Source organism: Lepidochelys olivacea, assembly GCF_965140295.1.
Source record: "Lepidochelys olivacea isolate rLepOli2 genome assembly, chromosome: 9".
Lineage (NCBI taxonomy): Eukaryota > Metazoa > Chordata > Testudines > Cheloniidae > Lepidochelys > Lepidochelys olivacea.
The window spans coordinates 15,584,988-15,600,859 of NC_140419.1; the positions used below are offsets into that span (position 1 = coordinate 15,584,988).

General features: G+C 40.0%; 1 protein-coding gene across 1 annotated transcript in view; it reads right to left on the reverse strand.

The window, feature by feature from the left end:
• FNDC3B (fibronectin type III domain containing 3B) overlaps positions 1–15,872 on the reverse strand; it is a 354,613-nt gene that overhangs the window by 143,143 nt on the left and 195,598 nt on the right. The gene's annotated exons all lie outside the window — the stretch shown is intronic.

Sequence of the window (15,872 nt, forward strand, 5' to 3'; positions counted from 1 at the left end):
AGTTGCATGAAACAAGAGACAGACTACACAGCTCAGCACTGTGAATGGGCCCTCTGGCCAGTCCCCTGCTTGGTTTGTGATATGCCTCCTTTACCCCTTTTCATTTTCTCTGCAGAAGCCTATTTTAGAAATGGGCTTCCAGTAAGCAGAGGGGAAGGAGTGCTACGTGAGTTCTCCGAACATTTGTTCCCCAGCAAAGCATCTTTATCAGCTGTATCTGAAAAACATCTTAACAGTTCTCTTTGCTGAAGCAAAGACATAAATTTAGTCTGGTTTTCATAATTTTTTGCATGCATGTAAACTTTGACATGAACTTGAGAGTGCACTTTGCTTGAAATGTCAATATGTTTCTAATACATTTATGGGGCTATATGAGCTCACTCAAGTGGCTAATATATATGAGTGTTATTGGCTTTGCTTTACTAAAGTATCTGAGTGCCTAGTGGATACAGCTGACTTTGGTACACAAGACTGCATGTTCATGGCATAGGAGAGGTACAAAATGTTAATATTCGTTTTGTTCCGTACAATATGGATACATACAGTCTCAGTACATATTTTAAAGAAAATATAAAAGCAGCAATAGAAGATAAAAAAAATTTAACATGTAGAAAACAGCCAAGTTAGAAAATGAAAAATGCCAAGCTCCATATAAATGTGAGAGCTATTTAAAAAAAAAAGAGAAGATGATGATGCTAACGGCCCAATTCTGCAATCCTCACTCACACTGAGCAAGCACTTACTCCCAGGAATAGCCTCACTGACTTCCCTATGATTATGGACTGCAGAATAAGACCCCAATCTTTCAACTGAACCCAAAAGAGCCTTTAAGCCTGCACAGGGCCTCACTGAAGTCAATAGGGGTCTATCAATGCATATGCAGGATCAGGATCTACATTAGATAAAGAACAACATGTGGAATATATTAATACTGCAGCTATAGTTGAAGACAGAAAGAAGGACAACTTCTCCCTGCTTACACCTAAATATGCCTGAAGTCAAGGTGACCCAAAAATCATAGCACATGCAGTTTATTCAAGGTAAGAGAAAATACAAAAACAAAGGCGGAACAAGTCCCTGAGATTAATTAAGCTTTTCACATTCACAGATGAACACTTCTCACTATTCTTGATCCATTTATTTGCATCTGTCTATTTTAGGTACTTCTTTTGTCCTTATCACTGTAGTATCTGAGTGCCTTACAATCGTAAATGTATTTATCCTCAGGCATAGACAGACTAAGGTTAGTTATGAACTACAAAGCATATAGTGTAGACACAGCATATGCTGACAGAAGGTGTTTTTCTGACATGGTAGCCATAGTATCTCCCCAAACAATGTTAGCTAAGCCAACAGCAGAGCTATGTTCCTAACAGGTGTGGCTTTTTCCACATCCCCGACAGCCATAGGTATGTCAGTATAAATTTTAAGGGTATACAAGGCCTAAATGACTTGCACAAGTCTATAGTGGAGCAGAGAATAGAACGTAGGTGTCCCACGTCCTAGGTTAGTGCCCTAATCATGAGGTCATCCTTCCTCTCACTCTTACTAAACCTAATTACAAAAAATGAATTTATATTTCCAATTTTTCTGAAATATCTTTTAAGTAGATAAAAAATTGACTGGTTCATCCAGATACTGTTCTTAGTAGAGATCTGTGAAGGAGGGTGGATTGACTAGAAATATCGCTCCATATTTCATACTCAACACTAATCTATACACTCAAGTTTCAGCATGTTACTTCTATATTTGGAGTAAAGGTTGTGTTTCACTGCTCAGCGGAATACTGAAATTCGCATACAATGACAAATCTATTTAAATCTTCACAGGGTGTTTTTTTCAATATTAATAAAGTCTACTGTCGGCTTTGACAGTTTGTCTTCAGGAGACAAATCTGCTCTGTCTCCCTATGTTATAGAAGCAAATACACTGAATGAACTAAAGAGTTGCAAATTCGCCAGAGGCACTGATGAACTAACAGAAGAAACATCGTTTATGACGTGTTCTGAACACACAGCATTTTTACATTGCCACTACTGAGGTACTGTTCTTATAGTCCTTGGACAAGTGAACATAATTATTACTATTTCAAGGTGCTTGCCTCAGTGATCAAATGGTAAACAATTAACTGGAGGAACTCATCTTTCTTTAAGCTCTGGAATATTTTTATAAGGAGAACTTGGCTTCCCTAACTTTCCTTAAATTCATTCTACTCAAAAAACATTGTTCGGGTTTCTTATGAACCCTACTAGTCATTAAGCTCAAAGTGGTAAAGAAGACTAGATCATGTGATCATGTGTACAAGTCCATGAATGCATCTAATATTAAGACCATACCACTGCCCACATGCTGAGCAATATTCTCTCATTGTTTACTTGTACAACACCTTCTGTCTCTATCCATCTGTTGTCTCGTCTTATGCTTAGATGGCAAGCCCACTGGGGCAGAGCTGTGTTTTTGTTCATTGTTTGTACAGCACCTAGCGCAGTGGGGTCCTAGGTGCTACAGTAATAGCATGACTAGGGCTCCTAGGTGCTACAGTAATACAAATAATAACGTATTTGCCTCCTTCTGGACACACCACAAAACCACCACAGATTCTTGCTAAATTCAACATAATTGTGAAGTTCAAGTTCAGGGCTGGAATAGCAACAGTTTGACAAGATCAGGAGTGAGAGGCATTGGAGGATATCTGCCTGCACTGTATTACCTCTACCTCAAGTCAGTACTTCATTTCCCTCACTTTCACAAGCTCTAGAGACATTTGTGAGTGTAATAAAGATTTATTTTTAAAAGAAGAACAGATTTATGAGGCCTAACCATTTGTAAAGATGACAGCTCAGCATTTTAAAGTTGTAACAGAGACAAGTATGTCTGTATCAAATTGTGAACTCCATTTTGTATCGTAGCCTCCATTTTGCAATAGGACCTCCATTTTGTATGGGGTGCTGAAGACATCGCCTTGCCAAAGGTAAGACTATTGGATTGCATTTCAGATAGCCGCCCTGACCAGGAAATGTACTTGACACCTCACCAAAGAACAATCACAGAACAATCTGGAGCCATCAACTTTAATTGTCTCTCAACTGCTGGCTCAACTCCATGGAACAATGGATCTTCTACACAGAGGTGCCTGCATGGCTGCTGGACCTGCAGCTTCTCAGCTTGGACACATGGGAAAAGAAAGGAGTCTGTGTTTAAGTGGGGGTGCTTCTCTGAGCAGGGGAGCAGACCATCACCATATGTAAGTCAGAATGCCTGGAGAGATAGAAGGCATTCTGCCTAGACTGAAATACTGACAAATAAACCTCAGACTCAGAGGAGAGGTGAGATCAGTCTACGGGAGGGTGTGAGTGTTGTGTGTCAGGACTTTACTTATTTTGCATAGATCTGTACCTTTCTAGGGCTTTTTACAAGTAAAGTGACTGTGGTTAAGAAATGCCTTAGCCAAGCTTGTGTTCTTTGCTTCCCTCCCATATCATCCCCAAAGGGGTTAAATTAGAAGCCAGAGTCCCCACAGCCATGTGGAACTTTGAGGGAGCAGGTGTTAATGACAGGGGAGGAGGGGGAATTGGAAGCACTGTTTTCAGGGACTAGGTCAGCTAGATTGTGGAGTCGCACATCCCAAAGACGGACTCAGATGAGAGGTTTGAGCCTCAGTGTGCCCTAGGAACCCTAGAGACAGAAAGAGTGATTTGACTCTATCCATACCTAGTGGGCTAAGAAGTATATGGGGCCCGGCTGCTGGGTCCACTTGCAGGAGACTGGTGTGCATACAGTGCGATACCACACCAGGTTGTGACAAAAATATTTTACATATAATCTTAGCTATCTTGTAATATTCTTGATTTCAAATTTTGTTTTTTCACATGTATTGTCTCTCCATGTTAATTAGTCTTACCAGCTATTGTACCTATCTTGTTAATCAGACAATCATTTCACAGGTGCACAGATGCATACCATTCTAGGTTATTGCATTAAATAACATACTACAAGAAAATTCATTTTTCTTCTTTGAGCTACAGTGACTCAGCTAGTTCTGCACCCAACTTTATCACCTACTTCAACTGGCCTGCTGTAATAGACTTAAAGATTATTTATTAGCTACCATAAATGAAAGCATAGCTTCCGGAAATATTTTCTAAGGATATGTTAGGCAGCAGATAGATATTTATTTTAATGCTAAATAAAGTTTGACCTAAAGTCATTAAACCAATTCTTTATGTTTGTGGAAAAAACACATTGGGCCACATTTTCAAATGCAAGCTTTAAATCTGGGAGCACAATTTCACAGAGAACAGTTTCTGTATGTGCAGGGTTTTTTTCCTTTTTAATAATCATCAGGCTAAGTGTGAAAAAAACATGGCTGTTTGCACATGCTATGCTATATTTGTATGTGCAAGTCAACATATGCCTAGGTTTTTACATGCACAAACCCAAGTTTGCAACTATTGGTCATGGGGAAAAAAATCATTCCTTTGATTTCTGAGGTTTGAGTTGAAGCTTCCAACAATTTGGCCCATGCTGTTAAATAGTTTTTTTAGATTGTAGGGTAAAATTTTCAAAAGCACTGACATGACTTACGAGTAAGTCCCATTTTCAAAAGTGACTTAGGGCCAGGTTTCTAAAGGTATTTAGGCACCTAAAGATGCAGCTAGGCACCTACTGGGATTTTCAAAAGCACCTGGGCATCTAATGCCCTTTGAAATCCATGCGAGTTAGGTGCCCAGGTGCTTCTGAAAATCCCACTAGGTGCCTATCTGCATCTTTAGGGTGCCTAAACACCCTTTAAAATATGGCCTTTCGGCACTTTGGAGCCTAATGTCCCGTTGACTTCCAGTGAGACTTGGGCTCTTAAGTGCCTACTTTGGAAAATAGAACTCAGAATTCTAAGTCACTAGACTGAAGGGTAACATTGTCAGAAGCGCCTGTTTTGCATAGATACTTAAGTAACTAGCAGTTGCTGAGGTGGACAGACAAATGTGAATATTACTCCCTATCATTTAACAAATGACTGAAACCTAGGATTAGACATGAACATATTTTATCAATGGTATGTATGTGTATACGTATAATGATGGTACAGAAAGCTCTTTGATCTATCTTCAGCTATTCTTTTAACTACTAAATCATCTTCTAATCTTCCCCTCTCTCTTTGTTCTCCACCCTCTGCATTAGAGCATGTCAGTGCCACTTACAAGAGACCACCTGCTTGCAAAAATGAGACAGAGACAGAGCTAGTAAAGCACACTCCCCAGTAATCCTGTGGCTGCATTCATCATTCCCTCGGCAGCTGTTAGAGCCATGACTGCTTGCCTGATATGTCTAAATAGGAAACAGCATGACAAGATGCTAGGAACAGAACTGTACACACAATAGCTTCTGCAAACCAAGTATATTTTAAACCATCTCAAACTTATGAAGTTACCTCCCGACCCCCACAATGGGTTTCTTAATTTATTCTGCCATCCCATTTCCAGTTTCCTCCCTATTCTTGGATGAGGACATATGTAGGGATTCCATTTCTTGTTTCTAGCTTTATTTTTGGCTACGTCAGTATCTTAAAGTTGCAGGGAAAAATCTGTTTTTATGGGTTTACATGTATAATAATTACATCAGTTTGAGCAATGAAATAAACATAAGCATTATAAAACTACTCAAAGCCAACCTATCTTCCCACACTGTCTATAACCACACATGCAAAACCTCATAGCCTATTAGGCCGTTGCCCTACATGACCAAGAAGGAAATCATGGCGTTTCTGAACAGGAAGTGACACAGGCTGTAATTTACAGAGGACAATGTGAACGGGACAGGAATTCCACTGACTGCTCCTCTGTAATGGAACCTTGCCATTAAAAAAAAAAAAAAAAAGATTATTTAAGACAGTTCTTTAAAAATTTATAATTATGGTTTAAAAAACAGAATCCCTAGAGCATATGCCTAAGAGTGCCAGGTCCATGCAAGGCAGTACTGAAGCTATCTCCAGTGCTCAGAAGGATTTGTTGCACTTTCAGCAGTTTGTTCATATTAAAATCAATCAATTTTCCTTCTTCCTCTCCACATCCCTCACCCTCCCAGGATCACTCCTACCTTTAAAGCACATCTCACAACTTTCCAGCAAATGCACCATTCTCTGTTACTGACCTCAACAACTTCCACCTTAAGGACGCAATTCTGCCCCCACTGGAACCTGCTAGTCATAAGAGGCTGGGAGGAAAATCTACTGTAGCAGTCAGTAACTCACTCATGCGCCTAAACCGAAATTGTCATCTCTCTGCTAGCTGGGAAATACAGAGACGATAGCATCATGAAGCTTGGCCACAGAGCCAGCCTTAAATAGGAGTTTTTAAAAGAAGCACTGGCAAATTTTTAACATACCAGTAATTATGAATAGCAGTATATCCTGAGGTATTTAACAAAGGTCATAAATAATTAGTTTGATGGGCTTAAACAACAAATTTTCACATGACTATAAAAGCAAGATCTTCTGGCACCTACGCAGCATGACCATATTTCAACCATTTTAAGCTGTAACCTAGTGATAGCGTATATCTGACCTGTGAAACCCGGCATTGTGCGTTCTCTGGGTGCTACAGCTTTTCAACAAATCCAGAGAATCTGGCTCAAAAGAAGTAAGTATAAGCCATGCATTCAGAAATCTCCAGGCACGAACTATGTATGTAATTCTTAACTTAGATCTGTCCTTTCTCACAAGATACATAATCATCAAAATAACTTAATGCTGTATTTTAGTCAACATTTTAGTTCAAGCAACACCATCTCGCTGGGTAAAAAAAGGAGAGATAATTATTTGTTATATGCATTTAAAAACATTCTAACATATATAAGAAATATGCTTAAACAACAGTGTGTTTTCCATAAGAAACGATGCTCCCATTAGCAGCACCTCCTTTCTCATCCCACCTCACTACTCATCTCCCACAAGCTCTGTTGCCATTTTTGTGGGCTCCACCACATTGATTTAAACCTTTTTGGGCAAGGATTGAGTCTTATTTTTCTTCAAAGCATCAAGCAAAATAATGGCACTGTAAAAATAATAGATAATACTGCTCAGGCAATAGTTACTAATATGAAAAAATGGATATCCAAATAGGATATTACTTTAGCAAACATAACTCACAATTACAATGTATTTTATAGTTCTGTACATTTTGGGTGCTACTGTAATAATTAATAAGCTCCCTTACAGAAAAAGTATATAGAATTCAATAGAGAACAATATGAAATCTCTAAAATCAACCCACAGAAACAAGATCATTCTCTGTTAAATACTATGGAGATTTTAGAGTAGTTTCTACAGAACCTTATTTGGGCCCAGATTCAGGAAAGTATCCCCATTCTAGATCACACTTACTCATGCTTTAAAGGTGCATAAAGCTAAGCACATGTTTAAGTGCTCTTCTGAATCAGGGCTTCAATTTCTGTAGAAAGCTATTGATTTCATTCCCATTCAAAGAATAGGGTTTTTCCACAAGGGCGCTGTCACACCATTCCTCTTATTTTAAAAACATATATTATTATTACCACCACCAAGCCATCCCTTCTACCACCAACCCCTCTCCGCCTCCCCGCAAGCTGAATCAGCTCTTTGGAAAGCCCCATACTTCTCTAAGCATGGGAAGGAAGCAATGAAATATTGACATGAGGCTGAGTTTTCCAAAGTGCTCATTCAGTGCTGTGGCGGAAAAGTGGAACACTTAATATACATTTTAAAGATTGAGTGCATCTGTAGTCTGGGAATTACAGACCCTGTGATTTGTATCACACTTTTTCCAATGAATATCATGTATGAATACAAAAATTGTTCTTGCATGGTATAGAGCATTTGTTCCTCCATATATTTATTATTTAGTATTATTATGGTAACATCTTGAGGCCGCATCCAAGTTTGGGACCCTATTGTCTTAAGTAGTGTCCAGATGCATAATGATATACAGTCCCTGTGTTCACAATTTAAAGACCAAGGGTAAGAGGGGGAAATTACTTGTTTAAGGTCATACATTTTATTTTGCTTTTAACGGTCACCCAAAGTCAGAGCCAGGAATAGAACTCATATCTCCTAATGCCCAGTCCAGCACCCAATCCATTAGACCACATTGCTTCTCCAATAAAACAGCCACTCCAATTACCCTTTAAAAAGTGTCAAGTTAAGAGAAACTGCTACTGACAGCATGTATTCAGCTCTGTAAAACACAAAAGCTTTAAACGTGTCTGTCAGTAAAAACACAGTGCATGCAACCCAGAGAAACAACAGAGAAAACCTCGGATTCCCAATTTAGAACATAACAACTGTTCTTCAAAAGCCCATTCCCTTGAGGAAACTGATTTCTACACCATATAGTCTAGCACTGGTGTTAAATAGAGTTGTTTCTGCTCTCAAATGAGACAACCAGAATCCAGTACCTGAGAGTTTCTGCACCACTTATGTATAGGGATCCTAAAGCACCATCCCTTGGCAGCCAGTGTGGCAACAAGACTGTTGTTGTTTAAATGACAGCAACATGCCTGCCAAAATCACATCACAGAAGCTGGCTTACCAGATTGCTTTGAATATTCAGAATGACCCTGCCAGCTACTATTTCATATACACATCAAGCAAACTGAGGATCTAACCTCCAAACTTTAAGTACTATAAGACACATCACACATCTAGTTTTGTGAATTCATGCAAGGAAACCTATCACTTATAGTACCTCTGTTTAAAAGGTTTCCCTCGCCCAAATTTGTACCTTCCTGTCCGTCTCCTGAAATCCCAAAGATTTTTACAAACATTTGCTAAGTCACTAAAGAGACTGTCAAAATTATTCTTTTCATCCTTTCGGTATTAATAGTTTCCCCCCAGGATTATGTGTAAATTTGGAAGAAGAAGCAGTCAGCCAATCAAACTTCTGACTGTTAATAGGCTTTGATCCACAAAGAAGAGCTTGCAATTTAAACAACTTTGCTACTTGTCACTTTCGGCCATTTTATTTTATTTTAATGCTTTACTACTGGGTTAGTTCACACTAATAAAGTTATCAGATTCGATGTTTTAGGTTGCTTTTAACACTCATCCTAACTACTAAAAGAGATCATGTTGTTTAACCAGTTATCGATAAATCTGCAAACAATTCAAGCTGAAATACACGTAAATACAAAATAGCAGCTGTAATTAGAGGGATGCATTGTGCAAATATCAAATATGGAACCTGACATGGGGCTCTGTTCATTGTGAATTATTCCAGGGCCCCTCTGATTACCTTTCTGCATATCTTGCCACCGCACCTGACAAGTCATTTAGACAGAAAAATGTTCAGTGCACTGGAGGTTTTCAGAATATATAAATTAGTATTGTGACATGTTTGGCTCCAGGCCTTCCCAAAAAGCACTGCCATGGGCTGAAAAGCTCATACTAACGAGCAGCACATTCCCTGTGGAAAATTCCTCCTAATTCTGAGGAATTGATTTTTATTCCCCTTTTGTTGCCCATAAGCAGTATTTGGGCCATGGACTTAATGCCAGATGATTCTTAGACTTATTTCAGTGCAGCCATAGTTGGGAATGAGCTTGTCACTCAATTTCAAAATGCCAGCGAGTTGTTTGCTTTATTAGGTTGGGAGGAGAGAGAGTGATGTTAATTACCTGGTCTCCTGCCAAGAAGGATTTTTTTCCCAGTTTGATGGAAGACACCATGTTATTTTCCATCATTTGGTCCCTTTCCACTTTTAAGACTCTTCTTGGCTGACAGAGTGGACGTTCCATGGCCCTGACTTCACTAATTTTCTTGGCATTTCATTTGTACTCATGTTCCGCAGCTGTGGAGCAGTACCGGCCTGCAGAACTCCCTGGCGTTAGCAACCACAGAGGCAAAACTGTAATGCAGAGAGGCCCCATGATAAAAGAGGAGATGAGAAATGTCCAAAATCCAGAGAAAGATCCATTTCTCAACATTGTGAGCAAAAGGAGGCACAACGGCCACTGGCAAGAATCAGTATTGTAGGTCTAATTCCTTGTACAACAGCAGAACATCAAGTCCAAACATAGTTTATAGTGAGAGGCCTGTTCTCTTTGACAAACAACCCATTTTGCATTGTCCCTGACAAAGTGGTGAATAAATGAATATGGACGCCCTCCCATTCATTTCTCAAGGATAGCTCCCCTGGCAAGATACTAAAAACCTGTTTTAGTTTTCTAATTTAAACTATAGACATTAAAATTATCTGTTGCAGTCAATGGACATGGCAAAACGTTCCAAAGAAAAATGAAAGAAAAGCCTTTGTCTGCAGCCTTGACATGCCAGACCCTATTAACATTAGACACTGTCACAGAAACAAAGGGAACTACTGTGAGGACAGCACAGGTGTGCTGTTTCATAAGCTTCATCGTGGCTACAAAATCACGTAGGAGGAAGAACTCGGTCATGCCAAGACAACAAACATTAGAAATCTCCCTTTTTTATTCCCTAGGTAAAACACACGTGTCTAACAAAACCTAACTAATTCCCACTAAGCATAGCATGATGCAACATTTATGAACACAAAAGGTACGCACAATTCATATATTTGCTGAGCCAGTTATATAGACAGCAGAATATGAAGAGGAAGGAAAGAGTTATATTTTACTGAGATACATGCATCTGATATGGGATTATATTTGTATCCCCATTATCTTCTCTACTCCTCTCTTTCTCCCTCTTTCTATTTTTCATCCAATTTGTCCTTTCTGTTATAGTTTTTACATGCCTGAGTCTAGCAACACCCAGTGCAAGCCTACACTCAGATTCCTCTCAGGCTAATAATTCAGCATCAGAACTATGTACTGTATTAGCTGCTCCGATGCTTTCTTTGGAAAGAAGGTTGGCAGCTGAAGTGGGGAAGGGCTGGAATTTTCCCATCCCTCTTGAAGATCTTCCTTGGAAACTCAGTACTTTGTGGTAATTATATTCTATCTAGTCAGCAACACTAGTAATCAATTTGAGATACTCAATATCAGTTGGGTTTATAGCACATGCCATCACTTTGCAAACCTAGTAACATGAAGTTTGTATGGGATACAATATTCTGCAATACTAGCAACAAAAAAGTTCCTTTTCCATTTCCATTGAACACAGCTGTACAAAATTAAGGGGCCAGCCTGGCAGCCACTCTGCACACGGAGCTACTATTGGTTTCAATGGAAAATTTATGAACAGCATGGTGTGCAAATTAGGCCCCTCGACTGGAAGACCCATAAGAAAAATCTTTCCACATTCTGCCAATATAATGCACAAACAACAGCCATTCAAAGGATATAAGATTACAAAGTGCCTGGCCTAATGCAGGAGTGTCCCCCACTAGGAACTTATCTGCCCCGCCACACATTTTCTTCTGCAAGCTCTGACTCCCTTCTTTGGGTTTACTCTCCTGTTCTGTTGCTTCCCTGTCCTGGAAGCTGTTTCATTTGACTCCCATTTGTGGAGCACATGATGCTTTTACAGAACAGCAAATGGCTTCAACAGTGAAATTATCTTTCTTTGATAAGTTTCACTGCTGTCCACACAGTACCACTGTTTTCCTCATCAGAGGTGAGTAATGACAATCCTATAAGTTTACAGTGAGAAAAAAGAATGATGGGCAGAACTGTAGGTGGGGGGGGGGGAAGGGGAGGAACAAATAAATAGGAAGACGTAATCCAAATCTCTAGCCTCAAGTAAATCTCCCTCGAGACTCAATAGCTACATCTACACTGCAAAGAAAAAGCCACAATGCCGTGTCTCAGAGCCTGGGTTAATTGACTCAGGTCACAGGGCTCACTGTATATCTTCAGGCTCGGGCTGGAGCCCAGGGTTCAAGACCCTCCCTGGGTTTCAGAGCCTGGGCTCCAGTCCAAGCCTGAATGTCTTCATTACTACTTTTATCCCTGCAGCCTGAGCCCCTCTGAGATGAGCTGTTGCAGACGAGGTTTCTTCCATAAACACCATTCTGAAAATTAGACAAGTAGAAGGGCCCTAAGACATCCTTAACCTAATAATTAGGATAAAAGGCACACACAGGTCAAAGAAAGGTAAGAGATTTCTAGACCTTAAATTGTGTGACTGTCCGAGCAGGTATTATTTATTTATTTTGATTTATACCAAAGTGTTTATTTGCACTAACACAATCCTACAATACAAGATAAAAAGCCCACCTATAACAATCCCAATAAAAACAACAAAATAATCAGGGAATTAGGTAATCAGATACAAAAAGACCACGCCATACTCCCCAAAGGCCCCAGCAACCCATGCTACGTGCAGAAGAGAATCAGATTATTGACAGTTATTGTAAAATTCAGGATCCAAACAGCATTAGAATCTATTAACACCATTACAGTCCAGATGGAGTTGAAGGTGGCAAAATTCTATGTTCTATTACAGAGCCAATATTTAAATACTGACTTGTCTTTTCACAAATATGAGTTGTCCTCATTTGCTACAGCCTATCAGACACAAAACAATGCAGAATCTTACACAATACTTTACTAACAATCAGATGCCCCTATAAACTTATTAGCAGAAATGCAGTTGAAGTGGCCTGTTAGGTGCACTCAGGTGTAACACAGCCTGTAGTCAGGTCTGCCATAACCAACTGGTGCTACTAAAAGCGAGCAACAAATCAGTGTGCCCCAAAGACTTTCAGGGCACATTGTGCCTTGAGAGATTACCTTAAACAGTAGTAAAATAATGCAACACAGCAGTGCTTAGTCAGCATTCAGGAATTACTTCATGTCTTCAGCCTACCACCACAACTATACTAAAACAGATCCAGGCATCACTGGACACTCCCTTCCCAGCTCACACGTCAGATGACTATTTCCTTGCCTTTGCTCTGTTGCTGAACTTTAATGCTTTTACCACGTCCCCTCGCACATACACTGCACTTTGTTGTTCCAATGAGGACTTCTATTTTAAATTTCCTGGCTTAAAGTGTCTTAAAACACTATTGTCCCCAATTTTAAAAGCTGAAACAGATGTGTGTGCATGTCTCTCTCTCTCCTTTACTATAGTAATTCCGTTCAGTTACACCCATGCAATCTCATGCGACTTTTACATGGGGGTAGCTCAGGCGAAAACTTGGCCAACTGTGTACATATATATATATATATATATATATATTATACATACCGTGTACGATATGTATACTGAATATAGATGCAAATGTGAAGGAATGGGAACTACTCTGTAATAATTTAATATTGTATTTTCACCAAGCTACTGGGATGTTTACTGTATGAATATACTGGGCTTGTTTAAAAGCAGAGAAAAACAAGCAGGAAGGAAAGTGAATGGCTTAAGATCAGCAACTTCTGTGCAAACACTTGAGGCCTGTTAAGGGACAATGTCCTTACCAGGAAAGGCTGGCGCACACCAGAGATCAAAAAGACTACAGCAATTTGCAAAAGGGTCTCTCTCTCAAGAGACGGAATGTTGTTCAGGAGTCCCAGACTAAGATACAGACACCCGTTGGAGTGTCTGAAGAAGTTAAGCCTGTCTAGCTCACCATCAGGGGATGGTTAGACTTAAGGTAAAACAGACGTGTAGAGAATTATTTTAAAATCCTGTTTTTCTAAATGTTTTGTTCTTACCACAAACCTAACAATTCCTTGGTTTAAGAAGATTGTTTGGTCACTATATTCACCACTTGTCTCAGATAGTGAAGATAAGGGACTACAGCTGATACACAGGGTGTGGTAGGCTAGGGCTCGGTCTAAGAGTGAGAGAATTGTGGAATTCCACCTCTAGCAAGATAGGTAAAGGTACGAGGCCTGACACCTAAAGGGATGCACTCAAAGACACTAGAGGGTGGACAGAGGTGCAACTAGCCTAGTACCTGTGACACACACATTACATTATGGGCCGAATTCTCTGCTGGTGTATAAACTGGCACAGCTACATCAGCAGAGAATTTTACCCAATATCTGTATCCCTATATTGGGAGGGCGGGATAGCTCAGTGGTTTGAGCATTGGCCTGTTAAACCCAGGGTTGTGAGTTCAATCCTTGAGGGGGCCATTTAGGGTTCTGGGGCAAAATTGGGGATTGGTCCTGCTTTGAGCAGGGGGTTGGACTAGATGACCTCCTGAGGTCCCTTCCAACTCTGATATTCTATGAATCTACATTAATATATGGAAAGAGCCATTTTAAGTCACAGGAGCAAATACAAATGTATTTTATACATTGTGTGCTTGCTCACTCCTTTGTCTACATTCTTATTTTACTACCTTACCTTATTTCTGTTTTACTCTGTAAAATATTCATATGATCATTTCTATCAGGGATGTTTTAGGGAAACACTGCTTTATTGCATCTGAAATTAAATTACATGTAAATAAGGAACAATTCTCCTTCAAACAATAATTTCACTGTATAGTGAGAGGCTGAAAACTCTCAGTCTGTTTAGTTTATCAAAAAGAAGATTAAGAGGTGGCTTGATTATAGTGTATAAGCACCTTCACATAGAGAAAACACCAGACACTAAAGAGCTCTTTAATCTAGTGGAGACAGACACAAGAACCAATGGATGGAAGCAAAGCCAAATTAAAAATAAGGCACAAATGAGGGTGATTAACTATTGGAACAAACTACCCGGGAAATGGTGGATTCTCCATCTCAAGACTGGATGCTGTTCTTTAGACAAAAGTTACTGGGCTGGACACAGGAATAACTGAGAGAAATTTAATTGCCTGTGGTATAAGGAAGTCAGACTAGATGATGTAATGGTCCCTTCTAGCTTTAAACTCTATGAATAGTGTGACAAAGTTCCTACTCTACTTTGGTGGGTATTGCGCTTATTGGCGGATTTGCTCGCCTTGGAGCTTCATGGCAGCCCTCAGTTTGGCCGTTTTCATGAATCCACAGTCCAGGTCAACTCCTCCTGTGTCTGACCAGGAGTTGGGAGGTTTGGCTGAACCCGGGCCCGCCCTCTACTCCGGGTTTCAGCCGAGGGCCCTGTGGAATGCAGCTGTCTAGAGTGCCTTCTGGAACAGCTGTGCGACAGCTACAACTCCTTGGGCTACTTCCCCATGGCCTCCTCCCAACACCTTCTTTATCCTCACCATAGGACCTTCCTCCTGGTGTCTGATAATACTTGTACTCCTCAGTCCTCCAACAGTATGTATTCTCACTCTCAGCTCCTAGCGCCTCTTGCTCCCAGCTCCTTACATGTGCACCACAAACTGAAGTGAGCTCCTTTTTAAACCCAGGTGCCCTGATTAGTCTGCCTTAATTGATTCTAGAAGGTTCCTGATTGTGCTGGAACCTTCCCTGTTACCTTTCCCAGGGAAAAGGGACCTACTTAGCCTGGGGCTAATATATCTGCCTTCTATTACTCTCCTGTAGCCATCTGGCCTGACCAAGTCCTGGCCTGTCACAATAGTTAGATTCCATAAATCGTTGAAGAAACCATTCTTGATTGATGGCACTCCTGGATTGATGAGGTTTAGTCATTTGTGGATTTAAAAAATTTGCCAAGTTTAAGCATTTTTGTCCTAGAATCTCTTTCTAATCAACCATTTTGGTTTGCATAACACTCCCCATGAGGCATATTTCTTCAAGCAGAAACAGTTCTAAATTGTCCAATAAACTTCTTAAATCTAACACATTTACATACTGAGATGCAGTGTAGGGACACAAAAGGCAGAGTTGATTTACAATTCAGAGGTGCTTTAAGGATTTACGTGAAGTGCAAAGTCACTCAGAACCAGAAAGATACCCAGATCACATGCCGCAAAAAGATGTTTTTAAGAATGGGATTATTAGTGGGAGATACCCACGAAAGACAGGAGGGAGATGGTTTCCTCTTAAGTGCACATTTTTGCAAGCCTGAAAAGTGCAATAAAGAGGAATTTAAAAAC